Here is a 15,791-nt window from a genome sequence, read left to right as displayed (position 1 = left end):
ACTGAGAAAATAAACACTTCCCCTAGGGCTCCCAGAAAATTTCTGCTTGTGTTTCCTGGGCCAGAACGTCCTACGGGAACCTCCAACTGCAAGGAAGAAGGGCAAGTGAGTAGTTCGTCTTTCCAGCCTGTCTCGGTAGTTAGATGGGAATGGAGGGGGCTTGGGACAGCGTCCAGCTCGTCGGCCAGCAGACTCGGTGAGCTGCCCTGTTTCCAAAATAAGGTGCATGAGATGCTTCGGTAGAATCCAGCCACAAAACCAACCCCTCCTAGTGACGTTTCACACATAGGTCTTTGGTTACTCTTTCAGTTTATATTAAGGGTCAAAGGTGAAGCCCCCGGCCCTCCCTGCTCCCCGCCCAGACCAGTCCCTACCCCTGTTGGAAGATTACCCCTGACCAGCCCCGGACTTTCCCGTCCCCCTTCCTGGTCCTCTCCTTAGCTCGGGGAGTGTTCCTGAGACACAGCGTCGCTCACCCTTCCCAGCCTCCCTCTGCTCCCGGGAATCCGTCTGGGTGGCTCCAGCCTCCCCCGCCCCCACCCCCGCCCCCTCGAGCTGCCCAGCCCGGCCCAAGCTCAGTGTAAGCCAGCCTAGCAGTAACGAGAGTGGTGGGAACGAGTGCCAGCAATCACCACACGGGCCGGCTGGGCCAGGCCTGATTTTGTTTTCATCTCAAAAAAATAAATCTTCCACTCGGGATTTTAGTTACGAAAGTAAGGTACACAGAAGCGTAGGAAGTAAAAATGGACACTCCGTGTCCTCCACTGCCCGTCCCCAGAGGCGACCTCGCCAGCCTGGGCGTGAAGCCTTCCGTCAGCTCTCTTACGGTGGGATTTGAAGGCCCCCTCGCCACCCTGGGCCCTCCCCGGCCTGTCCCCCGCATGCTCGCCCAGCGCCCTCCCCCTCACAGCCAAGCCCCTGGCAATGCTCAGGGCCCCGGTGGTCCCCACGGGCAGGCGTGGAGCTCGAGGGGCCCTGGAGGCTGGTTTGCAGCCCACCCACCTGTTCTGTTCCCCTAATAGATCTCCATGGACCCACTTCCACCACAGAGACGACTCCCCCTGGAGTTGAAATTGCCCCTTTCAGTTAATAGCTCATCTTGGCTGTGGAAGCAGAGCAGCAGGGCCAAAGGGAATAGACGCCTCGAATGTGAGAGCAATTTCCAAGTCACTCTCCCTGATGGAGAGTCCCCCAGCCGCGCAGGTGAATGCATCTTTCTTCACAGCCTCCGACCCCACGTGTTCAAGTCTTTAATATGCCAATCGGACAGATGAAGAATATATCCCGTCCTACCATTTTTTTAAGTTTCTGTAATTACTCTTGAAGGATTCTCATGTGTTTATTGGCCTTTGAAAAGCTTTCCCTGTGACTCAGCTGTCTGTAGCTTGTCTGTTTCTGGTGTTTTGCTTGTTTTTGGGTTTGGGGGTTTTGTGCAGAGAGATGTTTTAAAGTTTCATTGTCATCACGTCAATTTGCCTTTAGTGCTTTCTGCCTGTGGTGACTTGGCCAGGAAAGCCTTTTCTTTTTCAGATTGTTCGTTTATCACTCATTCCGAGAAATGATCCAGCCACTGGGTTGTGGATCTGTAGCGCGTTCACTTTTCCCAGAGACCCAGTTGTGAAAGGGTAATTCTGTCTCTTGGTCCTCAGCTGGATTCCACTCTCAGCCCTGGGCCGCGGGCGGGGCGGCGAGCCTGGGGGGCGGGGCATGTCGGGTTTGCCCCGCCCTCCACCTGCGGGCACCCTTCCTTCCCATCCGGGTCCTTCTGCCCTGACCCTTGTCCCTCTGCTGCGGCGCCCCGCCCTCCAGCGGCCCCCCCAGCCGCGTGGCCAGGCCCAGAAGTGGTCCTAGACCCACGCGCCCCCGCAAGTTCAGACCCCGGCACTTCTTCCAGCCGAGCGGGGTCTTCAGTCTGTCGACCCTCCAGCCGTCCCCTGCCCCGTCCATCCGGGCGCTTCCCTGAGCGGCTGGCGTCGCCCTCTGGTCCCCGCTGTCCTTGGGCTCGAAAGCATCAAGCAGGGCCTCCTGGAGGGCCCGCCTCTGCTGAGACCGCTCCAAGCCGCCGTACAGAGGCGACCTCCTGGGCTGGGTCTGGCAGATGGAGGCGACCCCTGACGCCCCCACAGACCTGCGCACGCGCTCCACCCACTGCCGCGCTTGTGGGGTGGAGTGTGTTGGTCACGGGAGAGGATGCTGAGGCCGAGGGTGTGCAGGTTGATGTGCACACCCTGGGCTTCCAGAAGCTTGTACCCGTCGGCGTCCAGCGAGCCTGTGTACTTACCGACCGCGACTGGGGGCTCGTCGGTGAGAATGCTAGACCAGCCGTCTTTCCATTTGACGTAAAGGGTGAGCGAGGTGGGACCTGACATACGCCTGGCGGCTATGGTTCTGTTATTCGGGGCATGCAGGTTGAGGATCCTGATATGTGTTCAGTCGACTGCCCCTTTCTTAACCGCTGCCGCCCTCCTAACTTTCACAGTACTCTGCTGGCCTGAAGTCCTCTTTGATTGATGTAAACGTGACTGTGGTGGCTCAGATTCTAGGGGTGGGACCCGGACCCCTAAGCTCCTAAGCCTCCAGGGTCTCTGTTGTGCGGCATGAGGCCACGGGGGTGGCCCCGGGCCCCCCAGGTGCACAGTCTTGATGAGTGGGCGTCAGTGCGAGGAAGGGTCCTTGCCTGTCCCCCCTCCCCTCCTTGATTGCACGTTCCGTTTCACAGAGCCGGGATTTCTCCACGTGTGTGACTCCTTACAGGTCTGCAGGCTGGTGTCCATGTGGTTGGGTTCTGGGGGGCGCCCCCCCTTGGGCTGCAGACGCCCTCGGACTACCTCTTCCTGGTGCACACAGTGGGGCGGGGGGAGCTGGGCTATTATTTTTTTATTTTTGGCTGCATTGGGTCTTTGTTGCGGCACGTGGGCTTCCTCTAGTTGAGGCAAACGGGGGCTACTCTTCGTTGTGGTGCGCGGGTTTCTCGTTGTGGTGGCTTCTCGTTGCAGAGCACAGGCTCTACACACACAGGCTCAGTAGTTGTGGCACGTGGGCTCTAGAGCGCGGGCTCAGTAGCTGTGGCGCACGGGCTTAGTTCCTCCGTGGCATGTGGGATCTTCCTGGACCAGGGCTCGAACCTGTGTCCCCTGTGTCGGCAGGCAGATTCTCAACCACTGCGCCACCAGGGAAGTCCCTCTCCCTACTACCTCTTCTTAGGAGGCTCAGGCCCCACGCTGATGGCCTGGTGTAACCTTGATTGTCTCCTCAGAGGCCCCGTCTCCAAATACAGCCACACTGGGAGTCAGGGCTTCCCATGAATCTGGGTGCACGGATGTTCAGCCCATAGCAGTGCGTGTGCACGCTTCTGTGTGTTTCAGACAGGAAGGCCTGTCTGCAACCTCTCATCACACCTGGATCACATCTGGCAGGTGACCAGGGCCTCCCAGGTGCCAGGGACGTTTTCCTAGTTCTGGTGATGGGTGTGAGTTTCAGGGCCTGTGGTACTCGCCAGGCACGGCCTGTGTTCAGACAGTAAGGGGCCGCCTGGCCCAGAGCCAGCCCGGCAGGGCAGGCAGGAGGGGGTCACCTGCTGGGTGCTGCTGGCCTTGGGAGCTTTGGCTGCCCACCTGCATAGGCTTCCACCTGGGTGGTCCTGTCTGGCCCTTAGGCCTGTGACCACCTGCTTCTGGCCATGAGCCTGTCCTGCACCCCGCCCAAGTGCAGTCACCCCAAAGCCCTCAGCTGCTCAGGCCCGTCAGGCACCAGGTGGCCCTGCCTCTCCAGCCAGCACTCCTGGCCCTGAGCCCTGGCACCCCCATGTGGTGGTGAGCCTGGCCCCGCTCCGACAGCCAGGCTCCCAGACACGGCTGTGCCGCGTGTCTGCAGGTGCCTTGCCTCTCTGAGACGCGATCTCTCCGCCAGGAAAGTGGGGAGTGACCGCCTCGGCCCCGGGACTGTGCCCCAGGTCTGAGTCGTTCCTGCAGAGGGCTGGGGGCCGGGAGTGCCAGCTCGTCCCTCGTTACTGGGCAGACTTGATCTCCGGCCTCACCGCTCCTTGGGGTGAAGGGTCCCCAGGGGCCAGCAGGCTTCTGATTCTTGCTGAGGGAGTTGGACGGCCTCTGCCAGCGGAAGGTAATGACTCCGGCCAGGAAATTGTTTTTAATGAGTCCAACTCTCCCGCAGGCTGTGAGGCCCGGGCGGGCTCCTGCGGCCACAGGAAAGGAGGTCTGTCAGGCTGCAGGGCTGGGCAGCGCCCGGTGCGTGGCACGCACTCCCGCCCCTCCTGGTGTTTCGGAGGGAAGGTTGATTGTTAATGAGGAGCCCTGTCACCTGCCCCAGGTGGAAAGGAGCCCAGGCAACAGGACGGCTGTGACAGCAGAGCCGAGCTCCGCCTTCATGGATCCGCGCTGAGCTGGGCCTTTCCTCTTGCCCCTCAGGAAGGGAGGCTCACGAATTAGCAGGCCGGCAGACGCGCAGGCCCGCTGAGCCCTTCTCCGGGATGTGGTGAGAAGCCCACCTCCTCGTGCAGAGGAGTTGCTGCCGCTCAACTCGGAGGCCGTGAACCTTCCTACCCGACCTGTGTCCCCCGCCCCGACCCGTGGCTTGAATCCCACAGGGACAAGACCAGGCGACGTGCGTACCGAGGGGTCTAGGAAGTGACTGCTCTGGCGGGGATGTGGCAGGGCTTGCAGGTGTACGGGGCGGCTTTGAAGAATGAAGAGGACTTCCAAGTTACGCGCCGGGAAGCGTCCCGCAGGAGGGAACCCCAGGGAAGATGTAGGAAAGCGGACGACCTCCTGGCAGCCGCTGGGGGTCTCGGGCCAGCAGAGGCCGCATTTGGTCCCACGAGGTGTGATGGCGCCTGAGCAGAGGCGCTGGGGTTGGTCTGCCTCTGGAGAGGTCCTGGTGGCCCTGGGGGTGGGGATGCAAGGGGCCAGGGCCCAGAGCTGCCCTAGAGACCCCCTTCCTTCCTCTTCATGATGCCCCACCCAGCCCACCAGCAGACCACCCCTGGGGCTCCCTGGGGGCCCCGTGCAGGTCACCTGGCCCTAGGGACCCCTCCACTCTGTCCCACTGAGCTCTCCACGCTGGGGCCGTGGGCAAGGGGGTGCTGGCCTGATGGGGCAGGGCGAGGGTCTGGTTCTTGCTGGGGTCAGCCTCATGACGGTGGCTGGCCACCCGTTGACCCATGACTTCAGGCCCACACTGACTCTTGACCCAGCCACACAGTCACTCTGGAACCCAGGGGTGTTCCAGCCCCTGACCCAGTTACACGCTGACTTTGACCCCGGCCACACGCTGGCCACTGGCAGCTGTGCTCTGACCCTTGACCCCAGCTCACGTGGACCCTTTAACCTACGGGTGGGCAGGCCCTGATGGCCACTGCTGGCCCGGAGAGGACCACACCCTGGTCTCTGCCTGAAACGTGGTGCCCCCAGAGCCTCGAACTGACCCTAGTCACATGCTCACAGCCTGGAGCCGCGAGGGCACGGGGGGAAGTGGGGAGGGGGGGCGGTGGGGAGGGAGGGCGGCACCCACGGCGGAGAAGGGAGCGGGCGCCCGGCTCCAGAGGCAGGTGTCGGGCTGCACAGAGGGTGGAGCCTCCCCCACTGCCGACTTGCTAGGTGGCCTTGGCCAGGCAGCCTCCGTCTCTGGAGCGCAGCTCGCTCAAGCATAGCAACCGGGGTCTCGTGAATTCTAAAGAATCTTCCAAGGAAACAGGTGCTGAGGGAGCTGCCGTGGGGTCAGTTGAGATAATGCATCTAAAATGCTCAGGTCGGCGCCATGCACATCACAAGCAAGGCGTTCGATAGATGCTGTTACTAATGTTGCTGTTAACAACCCGCCTGCCCGCCCATCGAGTGGGTGGGGGACCAGACAGGCTGTGGGCACAGGAAGACACTGCCCACGGGGCAGCGGGATGTTGCAGCAGGAGGGTGGGTGGGAAGGCAGGGTGGGCTCGCGTAGGGACTGGAAGTTGGCATTCACCTCCACAGCGCTGGGGCCAGGCCCTCCTGGATGGAGACGCAGTCACACTGCTGGTCCCCAACGCTGGCTTCCATCAGTCCTCACCCTGGCCCCCTGCGCGGACAGGGACGCCAGGAATGGCCGGGCTCAGGACTGGCCCAGCGCACGTGGCCAGCCCGGACCAGGTTTGTGCCCAGGTATGCGGGACCTTGAATGCCATGGCCCCTGCCTCACAATGCTGGCAGTTAGGGAAGTGGGTGGGCGGGGGACACGGAACAAGCTCTCCCTTGCTGGCGGCATGGCCTGGGTAGGAGTCAGTGAGGGACTTCCAAGTGGACCCCAGCCCCCTCTCTGGGCCCCTCCGTGGGCAGGGAGGCTGATGCCACTCCTGCCTTTCCACATTTGAGATCCCACCGGTCCCGGGGGCACGCCTACCCCCATCCCTACTCCTACGAGTTAGCTACGCACCCGGCCAACCTCAGTTTGGGCTCCTGAAAAGAGATAACTTCGCTCAGCGTTCTGTGGGGACCAGTACCGAGCCACACGCTAAACCCTGCACCTGCTGCTTCTTGTTGCACCCGTGTCTTCTGTCTGTCTTTCCAGAAGTGGTAGAGCTTCCACCCATGACACGTGAGATGATGTTAGACATGCACAAGTCAGGGGTTAAGGAACAGACTAGAGCTGTCAGGTCCCAGAGAGCGTGTCAGGGCCAGAGTGCCGAAGGAGGGGACAGTGGGAGGCGGACGGAGGAGCCAGCGAGGCCAGCGAGTCAGTCTCTTTACAGTCACCTGGAGAACAGCAGTGGGAGGCCGTCAGAGGCTTCTAAGTAGGGTCGGGAATTGATGTTCTATACGTTTTGGAAAGAATACTTGTCCCAAAAGATGGAGAGGATTGGGGGAGGGCACAGCCAGGATAAGCAGGGGAAGTTGGAGGGCTGTGGCTGTGATCGGGAAAGAGGAGATGGCACCTGAATTAGGGAGCACTTGGTGGATGAGCAGAGGAAGGGAGAGAAGAGGACGGAGCTAAGGGGTTTTTGTAAAGGGTTTTTTTGCTGTGGACCATTTTTAAAGTCTTTATTGAATTTGTTACAACATTGCTTTTGTTCTATGTTTTGGTTTTTTGGCTGCGAGGCATGTGGGATCTTAGCTCCCCAACCAGGGAGCAAACCTGCACCCCCTGCACTGGAAGGCGAAGTCTTTTTTTTTCTTTAATTTTTTTAGTGGGGTATAGCTGTTTTACAATGTTGCGTTAGTTTCTACTGTATAGTGAAGTGGGGTAGAGTTCCCCATGCTATACAGCAGGTTCTTATTAGTTATCTATTTTATACATATTAGTGTATATATGTCAATCCCAATCTCCCAATTAACCACTGGACCGATCTAAGATTTTTTCTGGAGGTAGAATGTGTTGGGTGTTGGTGACTGCGGGGGGGGTGTAGACTTGAGTGTGCACCAGGGCTCCTGGGCGCACAGGGGAGGCCCTCGTGGGCAAAGGATGCGGTATGGGAAGCAGCTTCATCTTTGAACTCAGTGAGCAGAGAGCTGTGTGACGTCCCTGGGGCATCCTGATGGGTGGGTTGGATGCTGGGACCATTTATATAGCAACAGAAACAACAAATACAACGAGATAAGTCTAACCAAAGTTGTAAAGACCTGTATGCAGAAATTTGTAAAATTTTCCTGCAGGTTATAAAAGAAAACCTAATACTTTTTTTTTTTTTTTTTAGGGCTAAACTTTAGTAGAATGTGAAAGTTTGAACTCTTACACTTTAAACAAACAAAACCTAGAAATTACGGATTGGTTCAAAACGGTTTTATGGAAAATCTAATCTGTTAACAAAAACTTGGCACTGAGTGCGAAGGCTCCACCGTTTGAGCAAAGCGTACAAAGGGTCCTGGGGCCCGGACATTCACAACAGCAGGCGTTTTCTCTTCTTCTTCTTGACCCGGGGCGGGCGGGGGGCAGCGGCGAGCAGAGAACCGCCCGGATAGCTTCATCAGACACTGTCTTGAGGCCTCGCTGTGTGAGCACCAAGCACTCAAGGCGTTTGACAGCACCGATCTTCTTGGCCATGGCCAAGCCCTGCGGGTAGGTGACGGGTGCCAGCTTCTTCTCCTTCAGTTTCTCAGGCATGTCTTGATCATCCCTCAGATCAAGTTTCGTCCCCACCAGGATGATAGTGTTGGGACAGTGGTGTCGCACTTCAGGGTACCACTTTGCGTGAAGATTTTTAAGAATACATCTGTTTGTGGATAGGACAGGGGACGTAATCGGTCATAATCTCCTTGTCCAGCTGTGTCCCACAAGCCCAGATTCACTGGTTTTCCATCCACCATAACATGGGCAGAGTAGTTGTCAAAGACAGCGGGGATATACTCTCCAGGAAAGGCATGGGTCGTATAACTGATCAGGAGGCCGTGTTTATAAACTGGAAAATTTAATATCACAATATAATCTCCCCCAATTTATCTAATGATTTAATACAACTCCAATCAAAGCTCAACAAGACTCTTTAAGAACTTGTCCATTTGCTTCTAAAATTGGAATTCATTAGAATTGTCTTCTAAAGAAGGAAGGTAGTCTTGCTCTGCCAGGTACCAAGACATTATAAAACTTCAGTAAGGGATGCTGTGTGGTATTAGTTCAGGGGTAAAAAAAAAAATGACCAGTGGAACAAATAGAATGTTCCTAAACATATGGACCTTCTATTAATGACTCAGGTCACATGGCAAACCAGCAGGGAAAGAAGTGAGTTTTCAGTGTGTACCAGGAATAATTGGTTATCCATATGGAAAAAATTAAATTATACACAAAAAATTAAATTATCCTCTCCAGATGGATTAAGAACTTGTGTCAAAGCAAATATCTAAAGCAAAATTTTAAAATCTTTAGAAGAAAATATAGGTGAGGATTTCTGATTTCAAGGTAGGGGAGGATTTCATAAAGTACAAAAAGCGCTAACATGAAAGAAAAAGGCTGATATATTTAAATTCATTATTAAGATTAAGAGCTTCTGTAAGTCAAAAGACAATTTAAATCAGGTAAAAAGAAGTCACAGTATGAGACTATACTTGCAAAACATGACTGACAAAAAATTGCTGTCAAGATTAAATAAAGAACACCTCAAATCAGTAAGAAGAAAGAAAAAAACCCAATGGGCAAAAGATAAAGCAGCTGTTGCACAAAAGAGAAAGCACCTGCAGAGGTACTGAGTGACACGAGTGATTCAGACATGCATACAGGCTACAGCAAACTACAAGATTGTTCTGTTGGCCAAAAGCAAGAAGTCTGATGGTACTAAGTATCAGCTTACACAGGCTGAAGGGCATGTGATGTAGAACGATCACTGTAGTGTGATCTTATAAAGGAGCATTTACGTGCCCTCTGACTCAGCAATTCCACTCCTTAATGTGTACCCAAGACAGAAACCTGGGCGTGTCTACCAGAGGAAATGCACAGAAATGTTCATACTGGGAAAGAAACTGGAGACAACCCCAAAGCCCACCTACAGGAGACTGGGTGAATAAAATGAAGCACACTCACATATTGGACATCACACAGGGATGAAAATGAACGATCTGCAATTGAGCATAAAAGCCACGTTGGGAGTGGGTCAGTCGTCGACACCCCAGCTGTCGCCTCGTGGGTCACGGTGACCTGCCCAGCAGAGCCTTTCCTGAATTCCTGACCTACTACATTGTGAGCGAAATAAAACAAAACGGAGGTTCTAAGACTCTGAGTTTTGGGGTGTTTCGTTACACAACACTAGAAAACCAGAACTGCATTTTTTACTCTTTCCATAACCTGTGCAAAAGCGTCTGCTTACTTTTCCCCCTACGTTTGAACGCCATTCCTTCCAACAAAGTGGCTACAAACCCCACCCCCCAGAATAGAGCCGGAGCTCTGAAAGACTGGGGTCACACAGTTTACGCATAAACAACAAGCAGGAAAGATTAAGCGGGGGCCACAGGAAGCCTGAGCAGCACGTAGGGTTCTGGGTAAGACGGGACCACCCCACCCGTTTTGAAATAATAGCAGGTAGTGTCTGTTGGGTGTGCACCATGTTCTGGGCACAGTGCTGAGCACCTAGAGTCTGTGAACTCAGCTGAGACTCCCACGATGTGACGGCCAGGAAGACTGAGAGCCGTGAGGTTAAGGAACTCATCTGTGGTGCAGCCAGGGCTGGAACCCAAGCAGCCTGGCCCAGAGGCGGTGCCTTTAGCTTCTCTTCCGTGCTGCCATAGACGGCAAGCCAGGAAGCAAGGCGTCCGGGTGTGAGAGCAAAGCGGGAAGTGAGAGAGAGTGGGGGCGTCGGGCTCGTGGACTGGCAGCTCTGGCCAGTTTGGGCCCACAGATTGGGAGCTTGGGTCTTGTGCACACACCTGGCCCACAGGAGGGGAAGAACTGAAGCTGAGGTGACTCCTACACCCCTGTGGGGAAATGGATGCACTTCACACACCTACTCAGGGAAGGAAGCCTGGCCCTACTGTGATTGGGAGAGGGGGCTGTAATCCTCAAGGAAAAACCAGAGTCCTGGGCTTTCCCTTCCTGAGGACCCAGAATCTGGCTTTAAACTCTGCCTCCTGGTGTGGGGACCAGAAGCTGAGAAACTGTCACGGAGTCTGTTCCTGGGGTGGGTGGTGGCACACCCACCCCATCCCCAAAACCTGGCGTAAGCGAAAAGAAAGCCACCATGGAATGTCACTTTAACAGTCCAAGCACTATGAAGTTCCACAGTAAATAGAAACCTTGCTTGGGATCAGCTAAATATGCACACAGACAGGTCCACAGACACCAAAAAAGAGACGACTTCACCGTGAGTGAGATTTTGCTGTGAAAAAAAAAGAAAAGAAGGAAGGAAACCAGGAAGATTTGTTCCCTGAAAACTTCAGTTAACTGAAAAATCGGAGAGAAATTATAAAACAATGTTCAAAATGATGAAAGAAATAAAATAAGTCTTATAAAAATCAGAAATAAAGAGCAAATAACCAATCACAGTAGATTTAGAAAAGAACAAAATGGAATATTAGGAATCCATTAAATCAAGATGAAAGAGCTGACCGAATAGAGTAGAAAAACTAGTAAAACAGAAGACAGATCTAAGGAAAACCAGCAGAACACAGTACAGAATGCAGCACAGTTACGAGACACACAGGTTAGAATCACATGACCCAGCATACATCAACCAGGGGTTCCAGAGGAGAAGAGAGAAAATGAAAGGGATAAGAGCTTAGAATCTTCCACTTGTTATCAAATGTATTCTCAGACAGAAGATTCTCAATGAATCTAGAGAAAGGTTTTAAAAACATGTAGGTATGGACATCTCCTAGGGAAACTTCAGAACACCAAAGACAGAAAGGATGTTGTAAAAGGGCCCGAGAGGAACAGAATTTTACCTCCCGAGCACAGTGCTTGGGCTCTGAGAGGTTTCAAAACAGCAACAAGAGCAGCCTAAAACAACAGGAAAATGTCTGCAAGGCAGTGAGAGAAAACATATAGTTGTTAAACTAGAATTTTATATCCAGCTAAACTGTTACTCAAGAGTGTGAACGCTATAAAGATGTTTCAGACAGAGCTTACCATGAGCTGCTCTTTACTGAAAATCTCTGAGGAAGGTACTTCAGGAAGAAGGAGACTGAACACTAGACAAAGGAGGAATGGTTGAAGACAGCAAACGGATTGGTGACTCGTGGAAATAGAGTGAAATAAGTATCGATGATAAACACTAATGGTGTTAATAATGATTATTTTGGTGATGACAAAATGGAACTGAAATATAAGACAATAATACCATGTAAAATGGAACTGGTAGTGATCAGGGTAGACATATCCAAAGGTCCTTACAGGGTAGAGAAAGATAGAGATCAACTAACATTAGACTTTAAGTCACGTATGTGTGTTAAAAAATTAATCGTATTCACTTGAACCGTATGAAATTGTGGATGTTTGACCAACATGATGGCCATTTCCTACGGTTCAACCCAGTACACTGTGTAACTTCCAAAGGAGAGTAGAGAAAACTTATCATACCGACGGAGAGCAGGAGAGAGAGTGGGGTCCCTACCCGCCTGAAGGCAGAGGTCCGTCCAGAGTTCTCCTGTGCAGACTCGAATCATCGGGGTGAAGAACGGGTGACCAGTGAGGCGAGGCCCACAGCCCCCAGCCAGGGCGCCTTGTAGCATCTGCTGCCAGTCTTCCTGCAAGTGTGCTTCCGCGTCCTGACCCACGTCCTAATCGTCAGATGACCAAGGTGCATGCCGGGCTCTTCGATGCCTTCTTTGGTGGCGTGAAGGTGTAAACAGCCATGTCCTCAGTGAGAGGACAGGCACCTAGATCGTACTGTCTTGATGCAGATTTATTATTGAAACGATGTCTGCTTCCTATATATAAAATAGAGACCAGTGGTCTTCAAGTTTGAGGACACACATCCCATTAATAAAGGCTGAATATGTGTCTCCGAATCGATTAGTCACCACTCTAATATGTACGTTATTAAACTAAAGAAACTAAAGGTGCCTAAAGATGAAAGAAAAAGCCTCCTGACGCCTGGACGTTGGCAAGTCTTCAGGAATGTAGGTGGAAGCACCCGAAGAGGGAGGAATGGGGAAACTCTGAGCTCTTCCTGGAAACCCTGAATTGGCAAGTTTACCCTGGACAATGTCTAAACAGTGAAGTGACCGAGGAGACAGTTCCATGCTGCTGTAAGGTGGGCCGTGCATGGCAGACATGGGCCTCTGGCCCTGGGGAGGGAGCAGGGCCTGGGGGCTGGGCACAGGGAAAGCTGGGCTGTGAGCTGAGGCTGGACCCAGTGCGCCCAAGAAACGCCCGCGGACAAGAAAGTATCACTGTTTCCAATATCCAAGAAGTTCCTACAGCTTGATAAGAAAAGGATTTAAAACCCAATAGAAAACTGTGCAAAAGATATATATCGGCTATTAACAGAGAAAGAAATAGAAGTGGTAATAAATGCATGAAAAGATACTAAACCTTATTAGTAGTCAAGACAAATCAGAACAATAATGACAAATTTTTATTCAAGAGATTGGCAAAAATTATGGCGTCCCAACATTTATTGCTGGGAAGACTGGGCGGGAAGCGGCGCCTTCGTATCCCTCTGATGGGAATTGATACGGATACAACCTCACTGAATGCAATTTCTTAATACCTCTTAAGATAAAATATGGCCCTACTGTTTGACATGGGAATCTCACTTTGAGGATTTATTTCATAAAATTAAAAGAGCCAGTACTGAAGAGTCCGCGTACGAGTGTTTTGCAAAGCGTTCTGGTGGTGGAAACAGCCCATCGGCAGAGGGTTGTTCCCTGAAAAGCCTGAAGGGTGCGCCTTGCAGAGGGTCGGCCAGCTCCCAGGGAGGTGATGGCACAAACGCGCGGTTGAGCGCAGGGCACCCAGGTTGACCGCAAGCAGCAGCTCCCGCCGCAGACGAGCTTGGGTGTCTGCGTGGCACCTGCTTCACACGGAGAATGGGTTCCAGCACTGCCCCCGGCACACCTGCCACACCTGCCTGGACCCTGAATCACCCCGGGCGACCCCAGGAGGATCGCATGCCCCATTTTTGTAAAATAAAACCCCAAAGATGCCTTTAAGTACACATGTGTTCGTATAGGCCTGTACGGCTGTAGGGAAAGCACACAGTGGCAGGGGGTGGGGGAAGCAGACACTTGTTCTTTGTCTTTCTGTGTGTTTATTTTTCTGGTTACAGTAAGCTCATCTGACGTTGGTAAGATGAAAACTGTGAAATTTTAATAAAAGATGTACTCCAATAAAAGCCAGAGAGAAGGGTTTATTTAAGGGGATGGTTGGATACACAAGAAAAAAATCTTTCATGGGAAAAATTCTCTTCATTTACCGTGGATGTTTTCTCTTACAAATGAATCAAAGTCAGGCGGTCAAAGCCTGCTTAATAAAGTACAAAATCCAATTCATAATAAACCTCTTATCAAACTCAGAAGATGGGAGTGATCTAGGCTTGATCAAACATGTCTGTGAGAAAAGTACAGGAAACACCTGTTTAATGGTCAATGTGTAAAATACCCCTTAGAAGCCAGGAGCACAGAGGCCGCCACCCACTTACTTGCTCCTTACTTAGCGTGTTTTTTTTTTTTTTTTTTTTTTTGGCGGTACGCGGGCCTCTCACTGTTGTGGCCTCTCCCGTTGTGGAGCACAGGCTCCGGACGCACAGGCCTAGCGGCCATGGCTCACGGGCCCAGCCGCTCCGCGGCATGTGGGATCTTCCCAGACCGGGGCACGAACCCGCGCCCCCTGCATCGGCAGGCGGACCCCCAACCACTGCACCACCAGGGAAGCCCCCTTACGTAGCATTTTAACCGTGTCCTGCTTTCTCCCTGTTTCTGTGACCCCGTCTGCCTCTTGTTTGATTCATCAAATTTTCTTGGATCCACGTGCTCCTCAATCTGTTTGGAATTATTCATTCTACTCCATCTCCTTTAGAAGTTACCAGTGGGGCCACCTGCTTACAAATGCTCAGGGTTCCTCTGCTCCCTCAGGTTGAGCATCTATAGAATTCCAGGACTAGACCAGAATTTCAGTAATTTGTAGCTCCTTTGAACTCCTACATCCCCCAAATTTCGATGTCAGTGTTTCTGGAATTTTTTTTTTTTTTTAATTTTATTTGTTGGCTGCGTTGGGTCTTCGTTGCTGTGCGCGGGCTTTCTCTAGTTGTGGCGAGCGGGGGCTACTCTTCGTTGCGGTGCACAGGCTTCTCATTGCGGTGGCTTCTCTTGCTGCGGGGCACGGGCTCTAGGCTCGCAGGCTTCAGTAGTTGTGGAGCACAGGCTCAGTAGTTGCGGCGCACGAGCTTCGTTGCTCCGCGGCACGTGGGATCTTCCCGGGCCAGGGAACGAACCCATGTCCCCTGCATTGGCAGGTGGATTCTTACCCACTACGCCACCAGGGAGGTCCCCTTCTGGAATTTCAATTCCAGATTATTCACCTTTCTTCGAGGATCATACTTATTCAGACTTAATAACACAGTTTACCCATTTCCTTGCTTTCTGGTCCTTCTTGCATCCCACTTCTTCCTCTTTTCTTCCCACTTCTTTTTTTTTTTTCCTGGCTGAAAAGCATTATCTGTGCTTTCAGGGCAGGCAGCAAAACAACTCGCCTGGAGCCGGATTTCACAGGAAGGGGCTTTGTTATCAGCCTGTGAGCTCTCGAGCTCAGAGGAAGCTCCCGCTTCGGGCCGGTCTGATTAGGATTCAGGTCCCTTTCCTGTGCCTCGATGGCACCCAGCCCCTCCTGTCCGTGCGCCACCTGGTCCAGGTTATGGAATTCGAGACTCAGGGTCGTATGCTCTCCAGGATCCGAGGGGGTCCCCTCATGGCTTTCTCGGAATCACCGATGCTTTTGAGGGAGTGTTGATGTCAGGCCAGTTCTGCTTCCCCTGTAGGTCTCACCTCACAGGCAGCTCTTGGAATTTCCTCTTTAGCCAAGCCTCATCCACATGTGTCACTCTCAGGATCCGTGTTTTTCTTCAGAGGGGAACCACTGGCTGGTTTCACAGGCTGCTGGGGGACCGCCGTCAGTATCCTGACCCTGCAGCCGCTCGCTGGGAAGCTCCGATCACAGCTTCTCCATCTCGTGAGCACCCTGGGGCTCTCTCTGCCTAGACACCTCATGCACTGCTCTGTCCCTTGGCACTGCCTGTCCTGTGGGAAGCAGACCTGGGCCTGCCGGGATCCTGGGGGAGCTTGCAGGTTCAGTCTGGGCAATACAGGTAGCGGGGGAGACAGTGGGGACAGGAAGGGGACTCCAGTTGGGGGAAGGTCTCCTGGAGTATTTAGCAAATGCCCAGG

At 53.1% G+C, this 15,791-nt stretch overlaps 1 pseudogene; it reads right to left on the bottom strand.

The window, feature by feature from the left end:
• Positions 1-7,864: 7,864 nt before the first annotated feature.
• Positions 7,865-12,071, bottom strand: LOC114907629 (annotated as a pseudogene).
• Between the last annotated feature and the right edge of the window lie 3,720 nt (positions 12,072-15,791).

Source organism: Monodon monoceros, unplaced genomic scaffold (genome assembly GCF_005190385.1).
Source record: "Monodon monoceros isolate NGI ecotype Baffin Bay Population unplaced genomic scaffold, NGI_Narwhal_1 Super_Scaffold_3, whole genome shotgun sequence".
Classification (NCBI taxonomy): Eukaryota; Metazoa; Chordata; class Mammalia; order Artiodactyla; family Monodontidae; genus Monodon; species Monodon monoceros.
Note: the sequence above shows the minus strand (reverse complement) of the source record. Positions and strands in the feature narration are given on the sequence as shown.